General features: G+C 36.2%; 1 protein-coding gene across 2 annotated transcripts in view; it reads left to right on the top strand.

Moving 5' to 3' along the window:
- Window positions 1-27,471, top strand: part of TFEC (transcription factor EC) — a 663,356-nt gene that overhangs the window by 492,496 nt on the left and 143,389 nt on the right. For both annotated transcript variants that reach the window (XM_081243616.1, XM_081243615.1), the window contains exon 5: window positions 20,657-20,704. The gene's annotated coding sequence lies outside the window, so the exon portion shown is untranslated. The remainder of the gene's footprint in view (window positions 1-20,656; window positions 20,705-27,471) is intronic.

The following is a 27,471-nucleotide window of genomic DNA, read 5'->3' as shown; positions in this document are numbered from 1 at the left end:
GGCACTAACTCCTAAAAACAATGCTGCCAGCTGCTCTGAGTATATCCCATCACCTGCTGTGCATGTGATGATGGAACATCACCTAGATCTAGAGGGAACAGCATGAGTTTATCATTAAAAAAAAAAAAAAGCAACTATTCCCACCTCTTCATCAAATGCTCTCTACAGATTTTTGGAGCATAAAGTGAAGCATAATGATCTAATATGATTACAGGCAAGAGTAAAACTTCAAAGGAGCATTTTTAGGAGGGCAGAAAGTGGTAACCATAATTAAGTACCTGTATCCTACCATTTTATTGTGCCATGTAGAAAAAGCTCTTTTCAAGCCATTTTATATTTAATATGTGTTAACATCTCAAGGGTACTAAATATTGCAAATCATCGCTGGCAGTGAGTACTTCTAGGGTAGAGTCTCATCCTAATTTTTATTATTGCTTAGAACTCTCCTTCTTTATGGGTAGTGGAAATGATATAAAAGCTGGAGGAAACAAAATACTTGAGGAAACAATTTTTTCAAGTACTCTCATGTTCTCTAGAAAAATATATTTAAATATAAACAATAATATTGCTAATTAAAATCATTCCTTTTCCCCTCTATTTCATGTTATTTATTTATTTTTGGCTGCATTGGGTCTTTGTTGCTTTCTCTAGTTGCGGGCTTTCTCTAGTTTCGGCGAGTCGGGGCTACTCTTCGTTGCGGTGCGTGGGCTTCTCATTGCAGTGGCTTCTCCTGTTGCGGAGCACAGGTTCTAGGCGTGTGGGCTTCAGTGGTTGTGGCATGCAGGCTCAGTAGTTGTGGCTCACGGGCTTAGTTGCTCCGTGGCATGTGAGATCTTCCCGGACCAGGGCTCGACCCCATGTCCCCTGCATTGGCAGTTGGATTCTTAACCACTGCGCCACCAAGGAAGTCCCTCCCTCTATTTATTTTAGAGTATTCTTTCTATGAGGTAATATTTTACCTGCATTTAGTAAAAATAATATAAAATAATATGATTACACTTGTTTTTACAATAGGCATAATGTTATTAGACTGGTAAATGAGAAATCTGTTCTACATATATATTTTCATGATATCTTTGTGGCCAAAGTGAAGATATATGTTCTGAATGATGATATTGTTAATTCATTTTAACTGATTAACAGACCAGTCTTGGTTAGTGGATCCATATTACCCAAGAAAAAAGTCTGTAGTGGCTGATCTTTGTGCCCTGTCCTTGTTTTTAACCTCTCCAAGATATTTATAAATTATTTTCGTGAGGGTTTGGATGACTTACTGATGGCATATTGACCCAACTTACAGATGGTCTGAAAGCACAGCCATATCTGTTTATCATCTATTGCATATTTAAAAATTAGTTGTAAGTAAACTTACTTTAAAAATTTGCTGTACATAAACAATACTATAAATGAGATCATGGGTCTTAATGTCCTGGGTACAAATTTGTATTAATACACATTGATGTAAATTCTACTAAAGGAAAAGGAAAGTTTGGCCATACAGTTATGTCATATAGTTAAATCAGTGTTCATAATACATTTTGGGAAATTTTGATCTAGGAAAGGCTTGGCAAAAGGAAAAATAAAGGGACGTCTTTGAGAAATAATGTACAGAATAGAGACAGTAGGACTTGAGACACATAGTTTAGCTCTAAATGAACAGTTTTACAAATGATATGTCTGATGTGCCTGTGGTACATAGGTGGAGCTGTCCACTAGTTGGTTGCAAATATGGCCTATGGAGTCATAGTTATCACTGGTATGAAATTATATTATGAAATATATATTGTATCTATAACTATTTGCTCTTCACTACAAACCTGTGACTGAGTTACTATTCTCATTTTATATATTTATTCATTCACTCATTTATTTATGTAACAAATAATTATTAAGTGCCTACATCTGCCAATAACTGTTTTAAGTGCTGGGATGCAGCAGTTAACAAAACATGCAAAACCCCTGTCTTTCTGAAACTTCATTCTAAGATGAGGGAAAATAAAAAGAAATTTAAAGAAAGATTAACTAACCTAAGCTAGTAAGTGGTAGAGTCCAAATTTAAACCCAGGTCATCGTTATTTTAAAATCTCAATTTGTTGATCTTTTCAATATAAATCAACCATATGATGTCACAGGAGAGAGAGACAGAAGGCGGGGGGTTGGGGGGAGAGAGAGAGAGAAAAGGAAATTACAAAACACTAATAGTGGTTATATGAATAGATATGGCACACAGAATGAGGAAACGTACATTTCCACCACAATTAAATTGGTCATCTTATGTCTGGGGTATTATATTCCATTTTTGGCACTTTAATAATTCTTATGAAGTGAATTTTTCAGAAGAGATACTATGATAAACTATACTATATGAGGAAATGGATAAACTTTGCATGAAGTCCAAAGACTTTTCTTAGCCTTGATGGTTGTATTATAACTATGACGGATTGTTAAGTGATAGAGATTTGATTAGTCTGAAACCAATAAGGTTGCCCAGTCACAACAATTAGGGTTAGAGTTAGGGTAAGGGTTGCATGACAGTTTTCAAGCACTTTGTGGAAATCTTTTATTATATGAAATATGAGATGGACAACTTCTAAGTCCCCTTCTAACATGTGGAATATTAGATGGATAACATAGAAATTTATGATTCTATTCTAGAATTCAAATATATTATTGCTTCTGCATGGTTTTCCATTACTTTCTTTTAAATTAATGAGGTTTTTCTATAAATTGAAATATAGACTATATAGACTTTTCATAACAAAACTTTTTACAATCCCTCCTTTTGTTTCTTCCTTAAAAGTTTGATAAAATCTCTACTGACTAATGTTTCCTGTCCTAGTCTTTTGTGTTTAGAGATTCATCACTTTTTAATTTTTCTTTCATCATTTGGTATCTTAGAAAGGAATGTAAGCAACGATGTGTGATAAATTTGGAATGAATATCTGAACAGTTTACATATTTTTAAAACTAGAATTCTGACCACTTGTCCCTTATAAGTCTCTTCACTGGATTTTCACCAAGTCTTAAATGTAGAGCATTAGTTTTTCTTGTAGGTTACCATATTATCAATTTCACTTCCCTCTCTCTGCATTTGATAGAACTGCTTCCATTTGCTTACATATTTGTCATGCTGTACTAGTTGGCAACAGTGAAAGAGACAGGTTAGGTTTCAGTGCTCATGGAATTCATAGTCTAGCTAATGAATGCATAAGAAAACAAAATGCCAGAATTCTGTGATAGGGCAATATTAGTGAAACTACAGGGAACTAACAAAAGAAAATAACAGCCCTGACCTACACTTGATTAGTCTGAGGAGACTTCTAGTGGATAGGGCTTCAAATTTGTAAGTGAGCAGAAAGGAATTTGTCAAGCAAATGTGTGTGTGTGTGTGTGTGTGTTCTTGCATTTGTGGTAGTAGGAATATGGTGATATAAACAAGAATGCAGAAAAAAATATTGAATCATTAACATCATAGTGCGAGGGCAAGGAGAACACTGGGAATTGAAGGTGTTAGACAACCACCATTGAAGGGAAAAAGTACATCAGGAAAAGACATCTGAGGGAATGACAATAACTTTCTTCTTCTTCTCAGTTTGGTTAAGAATTGGCTTCAGAAATTATAAAAATGTAAAAATATTAGGAACCACAAAGCTAATAAGAAAAACACCATACAAAGAGGGTTGTGTTCTAGATCTTGTTCTTTCACCACTTTATTGGTTAGTCTTGGGAATCAATTATATTACTTTCACTACACAAATTACATTTGTTGTTCTCTGTATGCTTAGTGAAATATGGTGTGCCAATGTAAAGGCAACATATGAGAAAGAAAATGTTAATTTGTGCTTGTTTCCCTTATATCTCTCAGTAACAACTCTTACCTCATGTTATACAGGTTGCCTTCTCAAGCCCAGTCACCCACATACCTGTATTATTCTTTACTCACTTACCTTTAAATAACATTTTGTTATTTTTGGTTGAACTAGTCTTTTTTACCTATTTTAATATTTGTATAGTCTTTGGGTTTGTAAGGCCTTTCTAAATATAAAACCAAAGCCAGGAAAAGATAAGAAGATGAACTACTAAAAAAGAGGTAACTCAAAAAGGATATATAGCTTTTTAAAAACACAAACTAAACATGCTCTGAAGCAAAATTCAAAATGGCCGATAAAACTGAAGCTGTGAACATACTAGTTTGAAGTCACATTCCCCATATTCAGGAAGTTAAACCAACTTAAATACATACCCAGCAGAACATCTTGTATGAAGCAGAAATATTTAAAGCTAGTAGAGAGAAAAGAATGATTACCTTAAAAGGGGCGAGAATTAGAAGAATTGAAGATTTCTCATCAGCAACAATAGAGGCCATAAGATAATGGAGTAGTGGAGGGAAAATAATTATAATGTAAAATTTTATACCTAGCTAAACTATTACTCTAGGGTTGGAGCCCCAGATTTTATTTTTTGAATCCTAATCTCCTTTTTCTTGGTATACTTCCACAATTGGCTAAAGTACGTTATTCAGTAGTAGTCAGGAGAGTATGTAAGGAAATGAAATTTCATGATCTCACGTGTTTGTAAGATTTTTTTTGACCCTGACACCTAGGCCTAATAACTAAGTTGGTAAAGATTTCTAGACCAAAAGTCATTTTCCCTCAGATTTTGAAGGAATCATACCTCCATTGTGTTCTAGCTTCCTAGGTTACTGATACCAATTCCATCTGCCCATCTGGAGTTCTAACTCTTTTTCACTGAAATTTCTTGATAGTGTGACTTTGTCATTCCTTTGATAAGTTCACGAGGGCCTTTTCAATCTGGAAATTGATGAGCTTCAGTTCTAGGGAATTTTATTTATTAATTTATTAATTCTTTGATCATTTTACCTACCCCTCTTTTTTCTTTCTAGAATTCCTAGTTGTTTACCTAGTGTAAACAACTAAGAATTCTTATTTTTTTCCTCTCCTATATCCATCACTCCTTTATTTTTGCATTTTGGATAGTCTCTTATATTTAGTTAGTTAGTTGAAATTGTTTTTTTTCTGTTTTTAGTGCATCCTGATTTTTATTTCATAAAAAATATATTTTATAAAATATATAATATATAATATATATATATATATAATATATAAAATATATTATTTTATCACTCTGAGGCTAATTTTAAGCTTTATTTATTTTTTTCTTTTACCCCCCATATACATTGTCTCATTTACTTTAAGTTTTTTTCCTGTGATGGTCTTATTGGGAAATACTTTTGTACGCTTGGTTTAATTTCTCTAAAGAATGAATTTTCCACCTCCTACCATGTTGGAAGAGGACTAAATGCAGAGCGGGGACATGGAGAGCTAACTGCTTCTACTCACCCTTTCTCATGAGCTTCCTATTTTCATTACTAGGTTTCTGTGGTATCAAATTAGCTCTTTTTGCTGCTTTTTGTACAAGGTCTGAGATTTCAGTTTGTTCAGTTCTTTTATATTCACTCCGGTTGTTTTCCAAATCTACAACTTTAATCTCTGATTTCAATTGTCCTACATTGTAATTCCCATCTGGATATTTCATTCTGAAAGGCACTTCAAGCTGAAAAATATGTCTGAATGAAGTCATCAACTCTCCATAGATACCAACCTTACCCCTCTTCTGTTCTTAGTTTCCCTAAATGGCATTATCTTTGAGATGATTCTCTTGCTTCATATTTGATCTAATCAACCAAGTCTCAGTTAATTTTATCTCTGTAGGATGTCCTGGAATTATCTTCCATTTTGTCCTGGTCACTACATATACCACCAACTTTACTTCTTCTCTAAACTAATCTCATATAGCCTCTTAATAGATTCCCCATGTCTCCACACTCAAGGCCATTCCATGCATTGTCATCTGATTAATTGCCCTAAAGCACAACTGTGATTGTCACTCTCTTGCTCAAAATTTCAAGACTCCTTCTTTGCTAGATTAAAGTCAAATTCTTAAGCTTGGAATTGACTGTCTTCTATATTCCTGTTCCAATCTAGCTTTCCAATATAATTTCTCAGTGTTTCATTTCACATTTTCTGTATATCACAGTAAAAAAATTAATGTTCTCATATTCATCTGTGCCTTTGCACATGATAAAATCTCTGCCTGGAATGCTTTCTCTAATACTTCCCAACCCTGCATATTTAAACCATACCTCTACAATAAAATGAATCACAAATTCTGCCTCTTCTATCAAATACTCTCTTGCCCTATTTAATGTACCTGCTATACATTTCTTGTTAGACATACTGCTTTTGAGGGTCAGTTGTGTAATTGATTTACTTCTTATTCCCAAATGACTAATATAACAGTTTGCTAATTGTGAGCCTTTAATATTTGTTGAGGTATGAAAATATAGACTATCTGCATAATATGTGGTATACTTACTTAAAAGTTACCATGGAATTTTTTACTATCTGTTAAATTTTAAATTGTATAGGCCTTCTTGCCCCAGTAAGAAACTTGAGGGCAGGGTCTCTGGCGTTTATATTCTTTGTTTCCCTCTACAGTATCTTGCACAAGGCCTTGCATATGTATCACTCTTTTGTGATGAAATAGCAGTATATATACAGCATATAAGTAATTGTCCTTTTTTGATCCCTTTGAAAATGTCAGATTAAGGAATTGGGGAGGGGGAGATTTACATAGGAGAGATTTTTTTCTCTCTCTCCTCAAGATAGAATCAGCTGCTACCCCTTAAAATAGTCTAATTATTTTACTGGGAGCCTCGTTATAAAACTACTTGCAGTTGCACTAGAAATAGAATTCTGGTGTCACTTAATGAGATTTTTCAAGTTCACATTACTTATTCTGCAGACTTCATTTGAGTAGATTATTTAATATTTTATTTGTTTTATTATTCACATTTTGGGGGTAAAATATTTCTGTTCACATTCGAAGTTGTTTGAATTGTATGCCAGAGTTTGAGTGCAGAGAACTTTCTCCTGGTCCTGTTATTTCCAAGTGTGCAGCTGCCTAATCTGTCTGTAATTCATATCCCTGGAGCAGATTTTCTGCTGCTACCCAAGAATTAAAACGTTGTCTTACCTTAGAATGCAAGTTAACATTTCATTACCTTTTAAATAACAATTTCTTTTTCTTCTGTGTTTCTCCTCTTTTTATCTGTGAAGTGAGCTCCTCTCCCTGGCTGCACCCAAAGCAACTATATTCTACTGCAAACTTCCATGATTAAATTGTTCTACATATTTTGAAATATTAGTTTAAATGTATCCTGGCATTTTTTTTCAATTTAAATTTCTAATTTATTATTGTATGAATATACTGATTTAATATTCTGGCAACTGACTTATGTGCATCTATGATTACTTTTTTTAAACATCTTTATTGGAGTATAATTGCTTTACAGTGGTGTGTTAGTTTCTGCTTTATAACAAAGTGAATCAGTTATACATATACATATGTTCCCATATCTCTTCCCTCTTGCGTCTCCCTCCCTCCCACCCTCCCTATCCCACCCCTCTAGGTGGTCACAAACCACCTAGCTGATCTCCCTGTGCTATGCGGCTGCTTCCCACTAGCTATCTATTTTACATTTGGTAGTGGCAAATATGTCCATGCCACTCTCTCACTTTGTCACAGTTTACCCTTCCCCCTCCCCATATCCTCAAGTCCATGCTCTAGTAGGTCTGTGTCTTTATCCTGGCATTTTGAGGGATACTTTTCTGTCACTGCTATTTTACATGATAAAGGAGGATAGAATTAACATTTTTCAATTCATAGGGTATAATTCCAGCAATCTTTCCCCATTCTATTCTCCCTCCTCTTCCCTTGTTCCCCACCACCAGACCACCAAAAGCACTTTAATTACAGGAACTCTTCTCTATCCCTTTCTAAATAAATCATTTATTTACTGTATTCAATGTTATGTTTAATACCATGCTGAGGTTTGTGGGAGATACAGACATTTTTAAGTTACAGAACGGGGCTTCCCTGGTGGCACAGTGGTTAAGAATCTGCCTGCCAATGCAGGGAACACCAGTTTGAGCCCTGCTCCAGAAAGATCCCACATGCCGCGGAGCAACTAAACTTGTACGCCACAACTACTAAGCCTGCACTCTAGACCCCAAGAGCCACAACTACTAAGCCCTTGCGCCACAACTACTGAAGCCCGCACACTTACAGCCCATGCTCTTCAACAAGAGAAACCACCGCAATGAGAAGCCCACACACTGCAAGGAGGAGTAGCTCCTGCTTGCCACAACTAGAGAAAACCCATGCACAGCAACGAAGACCCAACGCAGCCAAAAAAAAAAAAAAAAAAAGAAGCTATGGAACGTTCTTTGCAGACATAATATACATAAAGCAATTAGAAAATAATTAAATAGTAAACTCAGTGGTAATAACCATGAATGTAGGAAGTTAGAGAAGAAAGAAGTGAGCTTGGCAGGGTTAGTAGGTGAAAACTAATAGAAAAGGTGGAGTTTGAGTTGGATCTGAGTACTCAGCGATAGGTAAAAGCATGGTTGTGTCTGAGATTTGGAGGTTGTGAAGCAACAGTGAGGAAAGTAGCCTAAGGGGCAGGCAATGCATTTACTAAGTGGAGTGTGGGGTTATGTGGGTTAGACCAAGCTTGTTAAAGATTACAACAGGATTCATTTAAGCATTCAAGCTTTTAATAGGGAAGTAGTATGACAAAAGTGATGTTTAAGGAAACTGACCGGGTAAGACTCATAGGGGCTTATGGCATAAAATGAAAGAAGAGGAACTCAAAATGTGACAAAGTCGACAGCTAATTGTAAAGATTAAAATAAAGATAACTGTAAATAGAAGGATTTAGAGACTATTTAGAATTATAAACTAGAAGAGACCAAGTATGAAAGGAAAACAGGAGGTTGGAATCCAAGAGACAAAAGGAGCTTCAATGTTATGTTACATTCTTGTAACAAACCCCAATATTTTTGAATTTCAGTGCACTTTGTTCAAGTGCAATTATCCTGCTGGGGCCACTAGGTGGTGATCTTTGTTAGTTGGTAACTCGTGATTCCTTAATGATATGAGTTCAACAGTTACAAGGAAACCAATATTTTTGTTTCAAACAATTCCTGATGTACAACATTGAAACCTATGGATATACATCTATAAATGATTTTCCTTCTCCTTTATTCTTTTATGTCTGTGCTCTCAGGTAATGAGATAGGAAGAAAATAAATATTTAGGTCTCAGTCCTCATACCTGTTTGGCTTTAACACTATTCCTGGCATTTCCCACTCCTGATTACTGCTGTATGGAATAGTGAAACAGAAAAAAGCATCCTTTATCTTACTGACCTTTATTGGTATCATCTTCTAGGGCTTTCCTACTGTAAAGCCAATGTGGCCACGGTGTGGTGAATGGGGACAAGGGCATAGACGGCTTGGTTGGTGGATGGTTCCTGTGCCATCACCTTGTTTTACTGATTCCCAGCCCTCATTATGTCAACTTACCCTAGAGTCTCATCTTTGCCCCTAGAGGGACCCCCACCATGATGGAGTTTATAAGCTAGGCCACAAGGTACTTACTCCAAGTTGAAGAAAATCTACTACCTGGCAGATGGAAAGGGAGACAACTTGTCAAGGGCCTGGCACATAGCAGGCACTACCAATGCTTGTTAAATGAGTGATGGAATGATGAATGAATGAATAAGCATCAGTAATGCAGTGGAGGGAAGAGGTGGTCTTGGTCCCAGAATGCTGAATGAATGTTTCCACGAAAATCTTTTTACGTGTGTGTTGTACTCTTTAGTACTGTTGGTGCAGGTGTGTATCGATTACCTGTTCCTTTGTACCCCATGGATGTACAGCTCAACAACCATGGCTAACATTGATCTGTGGGGAAATGCTTTCTGAGCTCCAAACATTTAACTTACTAATGAACTTTTGTTAACCTGTGACTTTATTCGAAGTTATTATTAAATTAAATAATAGCACAGTTCATAAAAGTCACTTTTGAAGTGCTTAGTTACAGCAACATGTAATTAACAGTAAAGGCTTAAAGTGCAAACAGGGGTCTTATCTATCTAAACACTTTTTTAATGCCAAGCTTCCTGATGATCTTTAATAAACCCTAGCAATTGTAATAACAATTACAACTTGAGTGGCTTCAGTAAGTCTGAAGGCTCTTCCTAAATATATTTCCAGCATTTCCCAGTAGAGAAGAAATTCTGGGCACCTTGCTATAGCCATACATCTGTTACCTGTTCTGAAAATTAGGTTGTCAATTTTCTCTTTAGTAGAAGAAAGGAAGGTTATTTCCTTTCCTCCCAATAGCTAAATTTAAATGAATTTTTTATTTTACTGATTTATTCTTGACTGCTTTTTCCTTTCCATTTGACCTTTTGGGCCAATCAGGGCTTTTAGCCAAGAATCAAAGGAATCTGAGTCCTGGCTTAGGCAAATCCCAGACTCATTTCTTTTACCTTATTTCCCTGCTTTATCTCTGTCTGGCAGAGGTAATCATCACGTAATATTAATCATTTGGAACTCTGACCCCTGAAATAAGTGAGTCTGTAGCACAAAGTTTCTTGGTAGCAAGTCAATACATTTATGCTATACTACATTTTAAAATAGTAATTTACTTTTATTTATTTGTAAAATCCCTATAACATAAAATTCACCATTTTAACCATTTTAAACTGTACAATTCAGTGACTTACAGTACATTCACAATAATGTGCAACTATCACCACTATCTAATTCCAAAACATTTTTGTCACCCCCAAAAGAAACCCCATACCCATTAAGCAGGCTCCCCATTCCTCCTTCTCTCTAGCCCCTGACAAATACTAATCTGCTTTTTCTCTCTATGAATTTGCCTCTTCTGGACATTTTATATAAATGGAATCAAGCAATATGTGTCTTTTTTGTGTCTGGCTTCTTTCACTTAATATTTTCAAAGTTCATCCGCGTTGTAACAGGTATCAGTACTTCATTCCCTTTTATGGCTGGATAATATTCCATTGTATGTATAAAACACATTTTGCTTATCCATTCATCCGTTGATGGGCTTTTGGATTGTTTCCACTTTTTGGCTATTATGAACAATGCTGTTATTAACATTCATGTCCAAATTTTTGTTTGAATAGCTGTTTTCAGTTCTTTTGAGTATTTACCTAGGAGTGGAATTGCTGGGTCATATGGTAATTCTAGTTTTAACTTTTAGAAACCTCCTTTTATTTTATACATACTAATATTGGTTATTCTTCAGAAAGTTATTAGATAGGATTTATTATGCACCAACAAATATTATTTTCACATGATGTCTTGGACTGGAATATTTATCCATTAGCTTTTGTCTCCATATACAATAGAAAGGTTTGAAAGACAGAGTAACTTAGATAATTAAGGAAACATGAAATAGTATATTTCTTCAATGAAAATCACTGAGGTATCCCTCTCCCCATCCTATGCTTTCATTCAACAAATATTCACTGTGTTCCAGTTGCACATCAAGAATGATTTTGAGAACTAAGGATACAGGCAAAAAGACAAAAAGATTTTTGTCCTAATGGAACTACATGTAGGAAGGAGAGAGAATTTTAGAGATGAATAAGAGCTATGAAGAAAATGATGAAGGAAATTGGTATGGGGTCTCTATCATAGACTATAAAATCAGTGCTTCTCAAATTTTAGTGTGCACGAGAATCACCTGGGGATGATATTAACCTACAGATTTGAATTCAGTGGATCTTGGGTAGAGCATGAAATTCTGACTTCCCAACAAATTCCCAGGTGATGACCATGCTGCTTTAGGTGGGCAGAAAAGACCTTACAGTTTGCTAAATGACTTTTAAGTGGCAACATGTATGTGGAATGTGCATCAGGAGCCAGCCAAGTTAAAATCTAGGAGAAGAAATTTCCAGGAAGAGAAAACAGCCTTTGCAAAGGCTCCATGGAGAGAGTAGGCTTGGTGTATCTGAGGGAAAGTGATGCAGAGCAGCAATCCCATCTCTTTCCCTAACATTTAGGGGTTATACACAGAACAAGCTACAATTCCTTGACCCTCTGTTATGCCAGTGACAACCTATTCCCCACCAGCAAATGAACTAATTCATTCCTAGACCCAAGTGTGCCTTCATATCAGCTTCTTTTATCTTGTCCAATATATTTTTGCAAAAAAATCCTCTTCTCTCATACCATTTATTATAACTCTAATTTCTTTTTAACCTTTATTTTATTTGTATCTTGCCATTTTCATTTAACATTGTGAGCATTTTCAATGTAATTATTCTGAAACATGATTTTTTATGGATATATTGAAGTAAATTTAGAAGTTCCTGGATTTGTATAGCTTCCATTGTTTTCATTCTTTTTGGGGGACCTGCTATAAACAATGAGTATTATTGAATGAATATTATTATGAATATTATTGTGTATAAATCTAATGGTTCATCTCCAATTAGTTTCCTAGAATGCATTTTTAGACATTTATTTATTTATAAAAACTAGACTTTTGATAAACAAAGCTTAATTACTCTCTAGAAAAAAAGTTCTAACTTACATTTATACCATCAATGAATAGTCCTTATTTCACCCGCTTTCTCTCATATTAACTGGTAGTATAATAATTTATTTTTTAACCTTTATTGAGATACAATTTACATACTGTAAAATTCATTCTCTTAAAGTGTTCAATTCAGTGAGTTTTAAAGTATATTCATAAGTGTGTGCACGTAATTAAGATTTTAAAAAATTTATTGTATTTAAACTCTTGTTATTTACAATTTTTTTGGTTGTTGTTGGTTTTTCTTAGGTTTTCTATATAGCTATTTGTATCATTTACAAATAATAATCATGTATCCTTTTAGTAGTCTTAACTCATTTCTCTTTCCTGACCTACTGCAGTGGGTGGATTTGTGTTTTTCTCAATTATTGCTAAGACTATTTTGTTGTATAATACAGAAGTTTGGAAGCATATATTTTGAAGTCAAACTGATATGAATTTAATATTCAACTTACTAAATATGTAGCATGGGGCAAATTACTTGTGATTATTGAGTTTCAGTTTCTCCATTTGATAACAATAAAGAGCATTAATAAATAGGCTTATTGAAACTGTTGAAGGAGATAGTAGATACAAAGTGCTCAGCAAATTTTCAAGTATGGTGATATTGATATTTTTTCTGTGTGAATTTCTAAAGATTGATTCTGCCCAGGAAATAAAAATATGTGAGATGATACACAATAGAAGACTTATGCTACTATTAAATTATGTTTGTATAAACATAGTTGCTGTTGAACAGTTTCTTCTAGACATCCTTGAGCCAGATTATATCTACCTCTCCTACACTATTATTTTATTTTATTATGCTGCCTACCCGTAACCAGGATCCTATTTATGCCCGCTCAGGAATATAGCTGTTTATATCATTAAAAACCTCCAGAGAATCTGCATTCTCCCTGGATAACTCACAGAGGTGCCTCACCTCCTTATCGCCATAAATTCTTAATCCCTAAATTAGATACCTCCTACTGTACTTTTGGACTTTTCTCTTTGGTATTGTAATTTTCATAATATGCAACTATTAAATTTGTTTTTGTTAGAGAAGTACTGTTAGACTATACTAATCATGTCTAAGTCCTTTAACTATACCTCATTTATTACTTTCAAAATAATAGGATAGACCCGAACAATTGTGTATAGGTGCAGGACTTATCTAGGGGATAAAAGAGGCACCAGAATGCCTTGAAATTAATTTCTCCATTAGGAAACGATGCCAGCAGGCAGCCAATTGATCAGAAGAAACTGTTGTAACTTTTTAAAAATGCAGACACAGTCAGTTGGTTATTTTTAATGTATAATTGAGCACAAACATTTTAGTGAAGAGGTTAAGAACTCTGAATAATGCATATTATTTTGGAATTTGCAAATATTTTACAGTTCTGAATGTATTTGAAATGGAGGAAATACATAATTGAACAGAAAGTTTTAGTGTTCTTTACATGTTGAGGAATGTTTTTTCTTTGTTAGACCGACCATCAGCAGTGGTATGAAACAATGATTCAGAGGCAGAGATGTCTATTCTTGTCCCAAGTCAAGGCATTCACTGAAAAAATTGCTTCAGGCCATAACTTTGGCATGCCATGGGTTAAATAAAGGCCAATTCCAAGTAAAAAATAAAAATCAGTTAATCTTTTGGTGTTAAATGGACAAAATAGTTATCATTTTAGACGTTTTTAGTGCTCTTATAATTCAAGGATTTTGGATTTCTTTTTCCCTCAACAGAATTTTCAGGCCAGTGAGGTCCATAATGTATACGAGTGGCGAGGCATTTTGAAGGGGAAGAGAATAAAATTTACCATATTTTTAAAACGTTCTTACCTATACTGGCTCTTGCATGATATTTAATAACTCAGTGATGTTGCTAGCCCATGGGGGCTGACAGTGGTTTTCATATTTAAATTAGTCAATAGTCATTTGGAACACTGTTATCTGGAGAACTAGGTTCTAACCCCATCTTTGGCACACTGTTTATTTTTGTAAAAGATATCTAAATACAGACGTGTAATTACTTTTTAAAAATTTCTGCTAACTTATTTATCTTTGTTAGGGAGGTGGTTAAATGTTGTGGTTTATTAGTCAATGGGAGCTCAAGAGCCTGTCCCTTTGCATTTTAATCTTGACCTCATCACATTCATTAGACAAGGATAAAGTGATACCTGCTCAACAGGGTGTTGAAAGGATTGCCTATGATGGTTCATATGATGTAACCATCACGTAGTAAAAGCTCATTAAAGGTCCATTTGTATTAGGGTTATTATTATCCCTGCTTTGTGTCTTCTGCAAAGAAAATATTATAAGCAGCAAAAATCAAATAGAGGGCTATCCAATTATCTGGTCAATTCTGACACATACTAACAGCTGTATAATAAATGCTAGTGGGTGCTGTGTGATGAAGTGTCATATGGGTGGTGTAGACACTGGGCACATTCTGCTCAGTGGCTGGAGACTTTCTTGGATTACCTGTGTAATTCAGGTAATTCTCCAAAAGCAATCTCCCTTAGCCAGAGAGATTAGGTGAGAGGTAGGTAGACAACTTCTTAATAATTCCCAGGACAAATCAGACTTAACAGATTTTTACCACAATTAATTTATTTGTGGGTCCACGAGAGTGAGTAAAGTCTCTGCATATCTTTGCTGGAGACAATGGCAAAGCACAGACTGTTCCAGAGTGGCTTATCCTTCAGATCAAATGAGAAGGGTCCCATCTTTTCCCCTTCTTTGGATTAAAAGAGGTTGATTATTATTATATTTGTTTGCCTAGGCTGAAAGGAAAAGTAAAGTAACTAATGTAGAATAAAATTCTCTTCTCTCCTTTTAAGAAAAGCCCCTGCTATGAGAATGCAAAATAAGTGATTTTTCCTATTAAAAACTGACTCTTTAGTGCAGAAAAAGTCTCCCTGTGACTAGTGATAAGTGATTGTGAAAATAAAGGCTTACTGCAGATCACACCGGACCAACCAGAGAGCCTGGGAGCTGAAGAATCAGTAAATCCAATGAGAATCAGCCTGAACTTATGTCTATTTTTGTAACATGTGTTCTTATTTGTTCATTCATAGAATAGGAGATTCTGTTATTTTCAGAGTTGTAAGGGGCCTTACAGGCGGTACACACAGAAGATGTTCAGTAAATATTTGCTGAATAAAAGCATGAATGTATTCTAATGTCCCTCTCATTGTTGAAATCCTTTCCATATTTTATATACTACAGAAAGTCACTTAGCTTGTGCTTGAACATTCCAACGGACTAAAAGCTTACAAAATTCTGAGGCAGACTTTTCCATTGGTGGATCGCTCTAATTATTAGATCTTTCTCTTCTTTTTTAAGATTTTTTTTTTTGATGTGGACCATTTTTAAAGTCTTTATTGAATTTGTTACAATATTGCTTCTGTTTTGTGTTTTGGTTTTTTGGCCCCGAGGCATGTGGGATCTTAGCTCCCCAACCAGGGATCAAACCTGCACCCCCTGCATTGGAAGGGGAAGTCCCAACCACTGGACCACCAGGGAAGTCCCTTTCACTTTTTTTGAGCCAGATTTTATCACCCTGTAATTTCTACCTTTAGGTTTTAGTTTGGTTTTATGGAGGAACATTAAAATAAATCTACTTCCCCTTTCACATGAAAGCTCATCACATGTTTCAAGACAGCTATCATGTCCCCATAATTCTTTTCTTCTCCAAGCTAAACTATCATTGTCCAGATCATAGCATTTCCAATCCTTAGTCACGCTTATTCTTCTTTTCCTGTTTTGGGTTGGTTTTTATTTTGGTCAATGCTTCTGCTATATTTATTTATTTTATCATTTACCATGTAATGAGTACATTTTTTTTTTTTTTTTTTTTTGCGGTACGCGGGCCTCTCACTGTTGTGGCCTCTCCCGTTGTGGAGCACAGGCTCCGGACGCGCAGGCTCAGGGGCCATGGCTCACGGGCCCAGCCGCTACGCGGCATATGGGATCTTCCCAGACCGGGGCACAAACCCGTGTCCCCTGCATTGGCAGGCGGACTCTCAACCACCGCGCCACCAGGGAAGCCCAAATGTAATGAGTACATTTTGAATGAACAACTGTGCTATCTATTTTATATACATTATTTTATTTAATCCTTATAACAACTATATAAAATAGGGTTTTCCCGGAGAAAACACTGTATCAAGGCCACCCAGCTAAGAGGTATTACTTGGGTTCATACTGCCTCTAAATAACCACCAAACCGTCTGTGAGTAACTTATCCTTTCTGTACCTCAGTGTTCTCACCAGTGAAATGGGGATTATAATGATTCCTACCTCCTAGGGCTATCATAAAGATTAAATGTGTTAATAATGTGAAGCATTTAGGAAAGCAGCTGGCCAATAAAAAGCATTATAAGTGTTTGTGAAACAAGCAAAACTAGCTTATGCTTTCATGGACCTTGCAGATGTAGTTAAGTATCTTAAGACAGAGATATCATCCTGGATTATCAGGGTGAGCCCAGTGTAATCACCGCAGTACTTATAAGAGGGATGCAGGGAGAAGGACATGTGACCACAGAAGCAGAAATTAGAGTGCCCCACTTTAAGGATGGAGGAGGGAGGCACAAGCTAAGGAATATGGGCAACTTCTAGAATCTGAATAAAGGAAGGAAATGGATTCTCCTCTAGAGCCTCCAGAAGGAACCAGCACTGCTGACACCTTGACTTTAGCCCAGGGAAACTGATTTCAGTGTCTGTCCCATAAGAGAAAAAAATTAAAATTGTGTTTTTTAAGCCACCAAAGTTTTGGTAATTATTTTACAGCATCCAGAGGAACTAGTACAGTGAGTAATCAAAACTGTCTGAAACCTGGCATAGAAAGAACTCAAGTATAAAGATCCCGAGTTACTTTCTATGATCAGTATCATAGGCACTGTGTTCTACTCAACGTCTAAGAAAATACATTTTACATACAGAAGGTTCCCCATTGCATGTAATGTTCCTAAAAGCCTTGAGATAGAGGTTTAATTAACAAAAAGCCACACTAACAATATTAGACCTGCCCTTCTTTGTCCCCTTTTCTTGTATATCACCAAAACTCATGACAGTGTGAGCTTCTCTTCTCATACCTTTGTCTTCATTCTCTGGCAAATGTCTTCCCTCTCTCCTTACTTTTGGTGTCTCCTTTGGATATTTGGGAGTGATATGCTCCAAATTCTCTTCCTAACTGGTGTCTTTCTTTTAGCCCCTCAAATGCCTGTGGTCATTCTTTGCACCCTTTGGTCTTAGCTGAAGGAGACTCTGGTATTTCTTAAAGCTGCTGCATTTCTTGGATGCTGCTATTATGAAACTTCAGTTGTTTCAGTGCTTCAACTGAAGCAATCCGGCCTTCACCCAGATCTTCGTGTGACACTGATTTGCATACCTTGGGAGCCTACCTCTTTTTATCTTCCTGAAATTTGGCTGGGAATGTGCAGAAACCCTCCATCTCCTTTGGAACTCTCTCTTCTTTCTAAACCATGTAGGCTGTTGTCAAATGTAAAGAGGAGAATTGCTGCTTTTAGAAAAACAAACCTCTTACCTCCCCCTTCTGCAAATTATCACAGGCTTACGTACACCTATTAATTCACCCCAAGTTTTCACCTTTGTTGTTTGTTTCGTTTTGTTTTTGTTTTAGAGGCCACAAAAACACTGGACAGATTGAGACTTTGGTCAGCTGAAATGTCCAAATCTATTTTATATGAATTTATGATGAACCTGGATATTTCCCACTTCACATACTTTCATAATTTTGAACCCAAATGAAATATTGTGTATTTTGTACCTAAGTGAGATTGACCCATTATTCTAGGCTATAACGCTATTAATAATAGTAGTTTATTCAGTATCTATTATGTATCAAGTACTGTTAGGAGTACTGTTAGTGGTTTAAATTATTAAATTTTTAATAGTGATTACTAAATTATACTGTTATAATAATAAATAACTATTAAGATAATAATAAGAATTTTATTTTTAAATGTTGTTTGTCTTTCAGTGAGTGTTATTTCTCCAACTTATCTTTTTCCTTATATTTGAGTAGCATCCATTCTGGGTATTTCTCTAAGTCTTGTTAAATGTGTTAAAAGTAACAGGTGAATGAAGGTCCTGTGTCCACCATTACAAATGTTACTCAAGATCAGTTTCCCAACTTCTGTCCATTTGTCTCCAAGAGCCCTAAAATATAGACATCCAAGGCCTGAGAGCTATTTTTAACGTATCAATAAGTGAATTTTTTGGAAAAAATTAGATTTATGTTGAGTTATTGATCAGCTCTCATTGGGAATGACAGTTTTAACAACTTTGAACCTAACTCATAATTGAACTCACATAGATTGATTTTATTAGTAAATGCATTACAAGAAACTTTGTGAAATGTTTTGCTGAAATTAAGAAATGCTGATATCTTCCTGACAATCACCTTAGGAAGATATATCACTAATTTCATTTTATAGAAGGGTATATTAGTTTAGTAGGGCTGTCATAACAAATTACCAAAAACTTGGTCACTTAGAACAATAGAAATTTATTCTCTCACAGTTCTGGAGACCAGAAGTCCAAAATCAAGGTGTCAGCAGGAGTGTTTCCTTCCTGGGAGTCAAGAGGGAGATTTCCATGCTTCTCTCCTGGCACAATTCCAGTCTCTGCCTCCATCATCACCTGGTGTTCTTCCGGGTGTGTCTGTCTTCTCCATGTCTCTTCTCCTCTTCCTTTCAGGTCACCAGACATGTAGACTAAGGGCTCACCCTCTTCCAGTATGACTTTACCTTAACTTGCAACTTAATTACATCTGCAAAGACAGTGTTTCGAAATAAGGTCATATTTACAGGTACCAGAGGTGAGGACTTCAACAGATTTTTAAGGGGGACACAATTTATCCCACAACAAATAAGAAAAAAGAGAAATCACTAAAGTAATCGGGGTACACATATAGAACATGAACCCAGAACTTCTGTTTTCATACAATACTCTTTTGACTTTATGCAATACTATCTCCTACTGAATTCCACTTTATTTTTCACGACTTCCTAGACTATATGTTTAATAATCTGCTTTGAATTTCACGGGGGCTAAAAATCAAGCTCACTAGTTCTTGGTATCCAAATGTATCATTTCCCTTTTTTTTTTTCTTTTTTTTGCGGTACACGGGCCTCTCACTGTTGTGGCCTCTCCTGTTGTGGAGCACAGGCTCTGGACGCGCAGGCTCAGCGGCCGTGGCTCACGGGCCCAGCCGCTCCACGGCATGTGGGATCTTCCCGGACCAGGGCATGAACCCGTGTCCCCTGCATCGGCAGGCGGACTCTCAACCACTGCGCCACCAGGGAAGCCCCTCATTTCCCATTTTTAATAAGTTATTCTTATCATTAACTTAGGTTCCTCACATACTTTCCTTGTTCTAAGCTTACATAGTTGTTCTGGGCCTGGACAGTTTAATTTATTTAGATTGGTTTGCTGATCCCTTATTATCTTTCCTCCTATACTCGGCTTCAATTTCATTTTAATAATGGCTCTGTATATTCGAGTTTAAAGCATAGTTCAGAGTTGAGTAGGTCTGCTCTTCTATATGTATATCCATTGTTTCTGGACTGTAAGTTTTCACAGAAATTGTTGATGTCTTCCTAGATCGACCTTCCCTTTACAATTCTTCTGCTGTCTTCCAGGAAAGGGTTGGTAGTTCAAAAGGGGACACAAATTGTCAACCGCACAACTATATTTAATAAGTTAACCACCCAACGAATTAAATTATTCAATTCCTATTACGTGCCAGGGGCTGTGTGAGATGGGGATTCTAAAAAACATTTAAAAAATGACATAAAAATCACAACAGAGTAAGTAGGTAATTGCAATAATATCCGGTAACTGCTACGAAAATCGTTGAGCAAAAATGTCCCTGTATACAAGAGGAGAGCCTTATCCAGCTTTGAAATAATTGTTGGTACCACATTTTGTAATTAGTTACATTTTCTGCAATATTGTTCCCTTATTGTTCCAGATTATTATCTGCTTTTTGAAGGCATATGCTTTTTAAAAATATATCCTGCTGTGCTGAGGACTGGAGCTATCACACTGAGCATCCAATGTTTATTTTTGCAACATACTAATCAAATAAGAACAGTATTATTAGACTTGAACATTAACCTCCTTTTTCTTTTTTTTTTTGCAGATTCATATTAATGATATAGTTCTCTAGAGAAAAATCAGAAAAGCAAAGGTTGGTATGATATCTTATGAATGCTTAAACCAGACTTTATCTAAGAGGGGTTATTTAAAGATATGTTAGAGCATTAATTCTAAATTCCCTGGGCTACGTTTGTTTAATCCAGCCACTTCACATTATTACAATGTCTTATGTGGCAAGAGGTTTTATAGAGACTAGAAAGAAAAAATGTCTTTCCAGATACACATTCAGTTCCTCTAGCAGTTTCCTCGTTTTACTTTCATAGCTTTTTAAGAGGTGACTTCTAGGACAGCACTGCTCTTCAGTCTGTGATAGCTCAAGTCAGAAACATACTGAGGGAAATGCAGCATCTATTGTGGTCTGTTTTTCTATGTGACAGTTGTTCCTATTTTGTGTTTGTTTCTCCTTTAATGAGGATACAACTTTCATCCAGGGAAATGTATGGGTCACTTGTTAGTGCACTTAAATGCACTAAGGCACTCCAGCAGCTGGAAATTGTGACTTGTAGTTGAATTATTTTTGCACAGCGAATGGTTTTCCTTTTGACATATTTTAATATACTTGCACACTGAGAGCAAGAGTGGGTGAACAGAAAACAGGCTGTTTTATTAACCCAGCAGTCACCTTTGAGGTTTGTACATGTCCACTTTTTTTCTTGCCTTTGTACATAATCCCAAGAGACTGGTACCTGGCTTTGCTCAGAATAACAAAGTCAGGCACAAATCTCCAAACACAATTGTTAGCTGAATGCCAACTGTTTCTTCTCATCTTTTTTTTTTTTAACTTGAACATTAAGAATTGTATTATGGGTGAACCATAACCATTAAAGAATGAATTTGTTTTTCGATTTCAGATGCTTCCCCTATCATTTACTAGATTATTTTACAATATGTAATCTCAGGTGATAAAAGAAAATAATTTTTTGCATGTTTTTTTGGAGAGCTTCTTTTTTTTTCAAATCATTAATAGTGAGAAGAAAAGAAGAAAAATATGTTATAAGCTTTAATCGGACTCCAATTTCAACTGAAAGGACAATTAGGAGAAAAGGAGAGGAGACTTCAACTCAGCCAGGAAGCCAGGACCCAGCACACACAATTCCACATGCAATTTTCATACAAACCAATGTTTCAGAGACTTTTCCCAGTAAGACCAGAAATTTCTTCAAGTCAGTTACCATCCTTTTCCAAGGTACATATCTGTATACATAATAGCCATAATTTCTAAGTAAATATAGTGGGTAATCACCTACTTTTTAATTCATACATTTTAATTGTACTCAAAAGTTGAAGACAAAGTAAGGATATAAATCCAGAAATTCCTCTCAATACCCAGCAAGTGGTTCATTTAACAGCATGTAGATATTAAAGCAACAAAACCTCCAAAGTACATAATTTTCTCTTTCCTATCATCATCATTATAATCAACATCATCATTAAGATAATAATACGGCATTTTATACTATACAGAGAAGTTTCATATCATCTCATTTGACTATCTAAACCAATCAGTGAGGTGTGCCATATGAGTAGGAAGATTATTAAGAATGATAAGCTTTCTAAAGTCATTCTAAGACTTTAAAACACAAGTAAGTGCTAGAGTGTAAAGAAAGTATTCCATCTTTGAGTTGGAATTCTGGATCTCTCGCTGACTCTATGATAATGGGTCTTTTAAAGCATTGCTCTGTTGAGTTGTTCAACGTGAGAGATAATAATTATGCAAAAAAGTGGTTATGAACTTCATTGAATATTACTTTTTTGTAGAGGGTCTATCTGAGTGTGCAAACGTATTTTATTTTATATATTTTTTATTGGAGTATAATTGCTTTACAATGGTGTGTTAGTTTCTGCTTTATAACAAAATGAGTCAGCTATACATATCCATATATCCCCATATCTTCTCCCTCTGACGTCTCCCTCCCACCCTCCCTATCCCACCCCTCTAAGTGGTCACAAAGCACTGAGCTGATCTCCCTGTGCTATGTGGCTGCTTCCCACTAGCTATCTATTTTACATTTGGTAGTGTATATATGTCCATGCCACTCTCTCACTTCGTCCCAGCTTACCCTTCCCCCTCCCCATGTCCTCAAGTCCATTCTCTGTCTGCATCTATATTACTGTCCTGTCCCTAGGCTTTTCAGAACCAATTTTTTTTTTTTTTAGATTCCATATATATGTGTTAGCATACGGTATTTGTTTTTCTCTTTCTGACTTAACTTCACTCTGTATGACAGACTCTAAGTCCATCCACCTCACTACAAATAACTCAATTTCGAGCAAATGTATTTTAGAGGGGATTTTTGCACTGGAGTAGGAGGTTAGAGTACCTAACTTTGAAGTCCATGCAGTGAGTATATGACTGTAAGGCTATTGATTTTTTTAAGGGAACACACTGAGTGAATGACAGAGGCAAGATAGGAAACCGTTTCTTCTGACTCCCAGTAAACTTCTAGAGTTCAGTTTAATTTAATACTTTGAGCAGCTACTTTTTTTTTTTTTTTTTTTTTCCGGTATGCGGGCCTCTCACTGTTGTGGCCTCTCCCGTTGAGGAGCACAGGCTCTGGACGTGCAGGCTCAGCAGCCATGGCTCATGGGCCCAGCCACTTCGCGGCATATGGGATCTTCCTGGACCGGGGCACGAACCCGTGTCCCCTACATCGGCAGGCAGACTCTCAACCACTGTACCACCAGGGAAGCCCTGAGCAGCTACTTTTGACCAAGTTCTTGAGCTATAATTATAGGGTACAAATATGAAAAAGAGAGACCTTGCTATGTAGGTTTTATAATGTAGAAGGTAAATAAATAAATATCAATACAATGAAAGAAAGACTAAATACCATAGGTATGGTGTCTAGTAATTGTACATAGGTTTGGTGAAGTCATGGAAGGCTTTATTATTATGGAGGTATTTCAGTTGGGCCTAAAACTATTGTTATATCCATTCTCAGGGAATAGCTATATCAATCACATTTGTTTGTTTTTATATTAAGCCTATTCTTAAAAGTAAGACTATTTCATTAACCTCTAGTAAACTTTTGACCATGAATGCTTATTTGTTGTAAATTAAGCTTTTAAAATCATTGCTTCTTAAGGTAATGGAGATGTTTTGTTTATAATTATCTCTGACTATGTTACATTTTTCTTTTCAGTTCTTGTAACTTTCTTTATTAAAATATGTTTGATCAGGCATGCTTTTAATAGAAAAATCACATAAGATTCTGAGTCCTGTAATCTTTGTCTTTTCAGGGTCATCTTCATCATTATCCTCACATCCTCACTTTCAGAAAAATAAATTTTTAGCACTTTTTAAGAAGTGCCATGGAAAGCCATTATGCTAATACTTTACAACATTATTCTTAATTTTTCAATAATCCAGTAGAGTAACTGTAAGCCCTATTTTGCAGGTAAAATACTGAGGCTCAGAGATTTTAAGAAATTAGCTCAAAATTGCACAATTAAAAAAATGTTATTGTTCTATGACCATTACAGTGTTGGCAGTCATTATTTGTCCATCTGGTTGGGGTTTACCCACTTTCTCACTAGCTTTATTAGTGAAGACTCGGATGATGTTCAGTAAGAACAACCCAGTTGGAAGTTGATTAAGTCACAAAGAGAATTCGTTGACCCCTATTACTAGGAAGGATAGCAGATATCAGGGGTGACTGGAACCAGGACTTTGAATACCATTAGGAAACTTCAAATATGGTTAAGAAGTGTCTATTTCTCATCTGTGCTTTTCTCTGAATATTGTCTTTGTTCTCAGACCAGCTCCTCCTTGTAGCACACTGTGTGGGCTTCATTCCCTTTAGGGCTGCATCCTCACAACTTGTCACCTAGGAAAATGGGGGCTTATGTTACTTGGCTCTAGTGTGAAAAATTCCAGATAAAGATTTGCTGGGATCACATTTGGGATCCCAGCCTTTTTTTTTTTTAATTTTATTTTTGTCTGTGTTGGGTCTTCGTTGCTGCGTGCAAGCTTTCTGTAGCTGCGGTGAGCGGGAGCCACTCTTCCTTGTGGTTGGGGGGCTTCTCATTGCAGTGGATTCTCTTGTTGCGGAGCATGGGCTCTAGGTGCGTGGGCTTCAGTAGTTGTGGCTCGCGGGTTCTAGAGCGCAGGCTCAGTCGTTGTGGCGCCCGGGATTAGTTGCTCCGTGGCATGTGATCCCTTGGGCTGGTCATTAAGGTGATGGTGATGCTACGATCAGTTTTCATTAGTCAAGTATTCACTTTTGTGGCTGTAGGGAGAGATGGAAGGGATAGTATATTATTAGAATGAGAATGGGATGCTTTACAAACATGGCTCCAGAAATGACTATGAGCCAGGCAGTCATCCCAGTTTGTGGCTATTAACACAGGCCATACCTGTTCTTGTTGCATTAGTTAATTCTCTACTGGTTTACAGCCTAACTGATTATATTTGTTAAATCACTTCTGCAGGGTAGAGGGGCTTTGTCTAATTTTGTCCATTAGCTGAAGTCTGTCAAATTTGTTTGGAACGTTTGAAGCTGGTTTGACCTAAGAACCAGGCTTCCTGTCAGCTCCCCTTGCTAAGTCTGTGGCTAATGGGGTTCACGGTCTGCCTCCAGAAAGGGCAGCATCAGTGGTCAATGCCAGTGGACCTTGGGCCTCAGTCACAGAGCCTGGGGCCTGCTGGAATATTTGTCATCATTTCTGATATGCTGTGGTGACTCAACACCATCATAAATGGAAAATGGAGGAAAAATCCCTCTTTTTATGTTTCTTCTTCTCTCTGACTCTCCACTGCATATACAAAAATGTTTTTGTCCCAGAACAGGGAATTAGAACCCTCATGTTTGTCATCTTGTCTCCCTTTGTCCTCTTACTATAATTTTTTTTTTTGGTGGAAATGTATTACTTCTCATTGCTTGATCTGTCAAGAACTTCCTACATCTTCATTTTTCCAGTGTTGGCATTTGCCTTTTCTTTTCTCTGTAGTCATAGGACAGGAGGGATTCAGGGAAAGGATTTGGCATACAAAAAAGGAAAAATCACAAGAGGTGTATATCAAGGATACTAACTCTGATGCAGAGGTAAAACTTAGAGAACAAGAGAAAAGAGTTAGAAACCAGAAATCCAGTTACAGTGTCAGTTGCTAAATCTTCCATGCTTAGATAGCATTTTCTTTTTTATTTTTTTCCGGTACGCGGGCCTCTCACTGTTGTGGCCTCTCCCGTTGCGGAGCACAGGCTCCGGACGTGCAGGCTCAGCGGCCATGGCTCACGGGCCCAGCTGCTCCGCGGCATGTGGGATCTTCCCAGACCGGGGCACGAACCCGTGTCCCCTGCATTGGCAGGCGGACTCTTAACCACTGCGCCACCAGGGAAGCCCTAGATAGCATTTTCTAGTTGTCCTGTGGATGTTCTAAATTTGTTAAATAACCTGTAGGATTTGTTCATTTCCTCCAGACATAGATTTCATTTACATCTATGCTGATCAAATTTTTGAAGTTATCTATTCCAAAAACCTTTTAAAACCCTTCTTTTTTTTTTCTAATAAGACTCAGAATTAAAAAAAAAATTATGTCAAGTGGCCTGTGTATTATACCTAACATACTTTAAAAACCCCTCTGCCTCTAGTGTTGATGAAAGGGACAGAAATTACAGAAGCTGCAGAGCTTAAAACATAAAGTGAGAGCTATACACTGTCTATAAAAAGATTTTTTGATCAGAGTGAGGACATGTTTTCCACAAACATGTATTTCCTTTTGTTATAAAAATGAGGAATGCATGGTTGGACCTGAGCAAATGCAGCTACTACTAACTGATAATGAGCAATGGGTGAACTAAGATGGTAGCTGTGGCTTAAGCTGAGTTCATCCAAGTTATGATCAACTTCATAAGCAAGAGTCTCAAGAAGACAACTAATTCCCATGGTGTTGTCTGAATAAAATTTATTATACACCTGAGACTAGTAGCATCTAAAACCCTATGAAATATCTTTATAGCTCAAAAGCTTACTGATGGAGGAAAATGGCTCACTGAAGTCAAAGGGGACAAGAGTGGGAGTGTCCTGTTTCTTTGGAAACCTCAAATATAAGATAGTCTGGCCCTATGATTCTTATTAATCAATACCTGCTTTTCAGGGCCTATCTTGATTTTAGGTAATGAAGCAGAGAGAATTATACAGCCTTCTGGGTAATATATTGTGGCATACATAGAAGTTATAATATTAATCTTCTTCTTCACTATGATTGGCTTATAATTTTAATCTAATTTCCTTTTACTTATCTTGAAACATAGAAAATTGGTCACCTTTAACTTTATAATCTCCCTCCATAAATGTGAATACTGTTGTTCTTTTTCAACTTTTCCTTGTATGTCTCTTTTTGAGGCTTTTAATAAATTATTATGACTTCAAATTATTATGATTTCAAATTTCAAGGAATCTTCAAATTTCTCATAGCTACTTGAGAATGCATTATGGGGATTAACCAAAAATTTTTTCATTAGAATTTTAAAATAATATGTGCTCAACCTATAACTTTGTTTTGCTAATTTTTAGTGGCAACACAGGTATCATCATTAAAAATTATTTTTTAAATATGTAAACCCAGATATACAGATGCTAATTATTTCAGTCGCTTCCACTAGATAAATCATGATGTCTAGATGTGGTAACTAATCCTGAGGGTGAAATATCAAGTATGAATAACTGAGAAAAGAAGGAATAGTATACATTTCCATTCCAAATTACATTTTTGATATTAATATATAACTATATTAAGGAAAGGTCTTATCTTGGTGTTTTGTTAATCGTTTTAGCTCACTAGATTCGGCAGTTCCC

Source organism: Mesoplodon bidens (genome assembly GCF_964165515.1).
Source record: "Mesoplodon bidens genome assembly, chromosome: 9".
Classification (NCBI taxonomy): domain Eukaryota; kingdom Metazoa; phylum Chordata; class Mammalia; order Artiodactyla; family Ziphiidae; genus Mesoplodon; species Mesoplodon bidens.
Note: the sequence above shows the minus strand (reverse complement) of the source record. Positions and strands in the feature narration are given on the sequence as shown.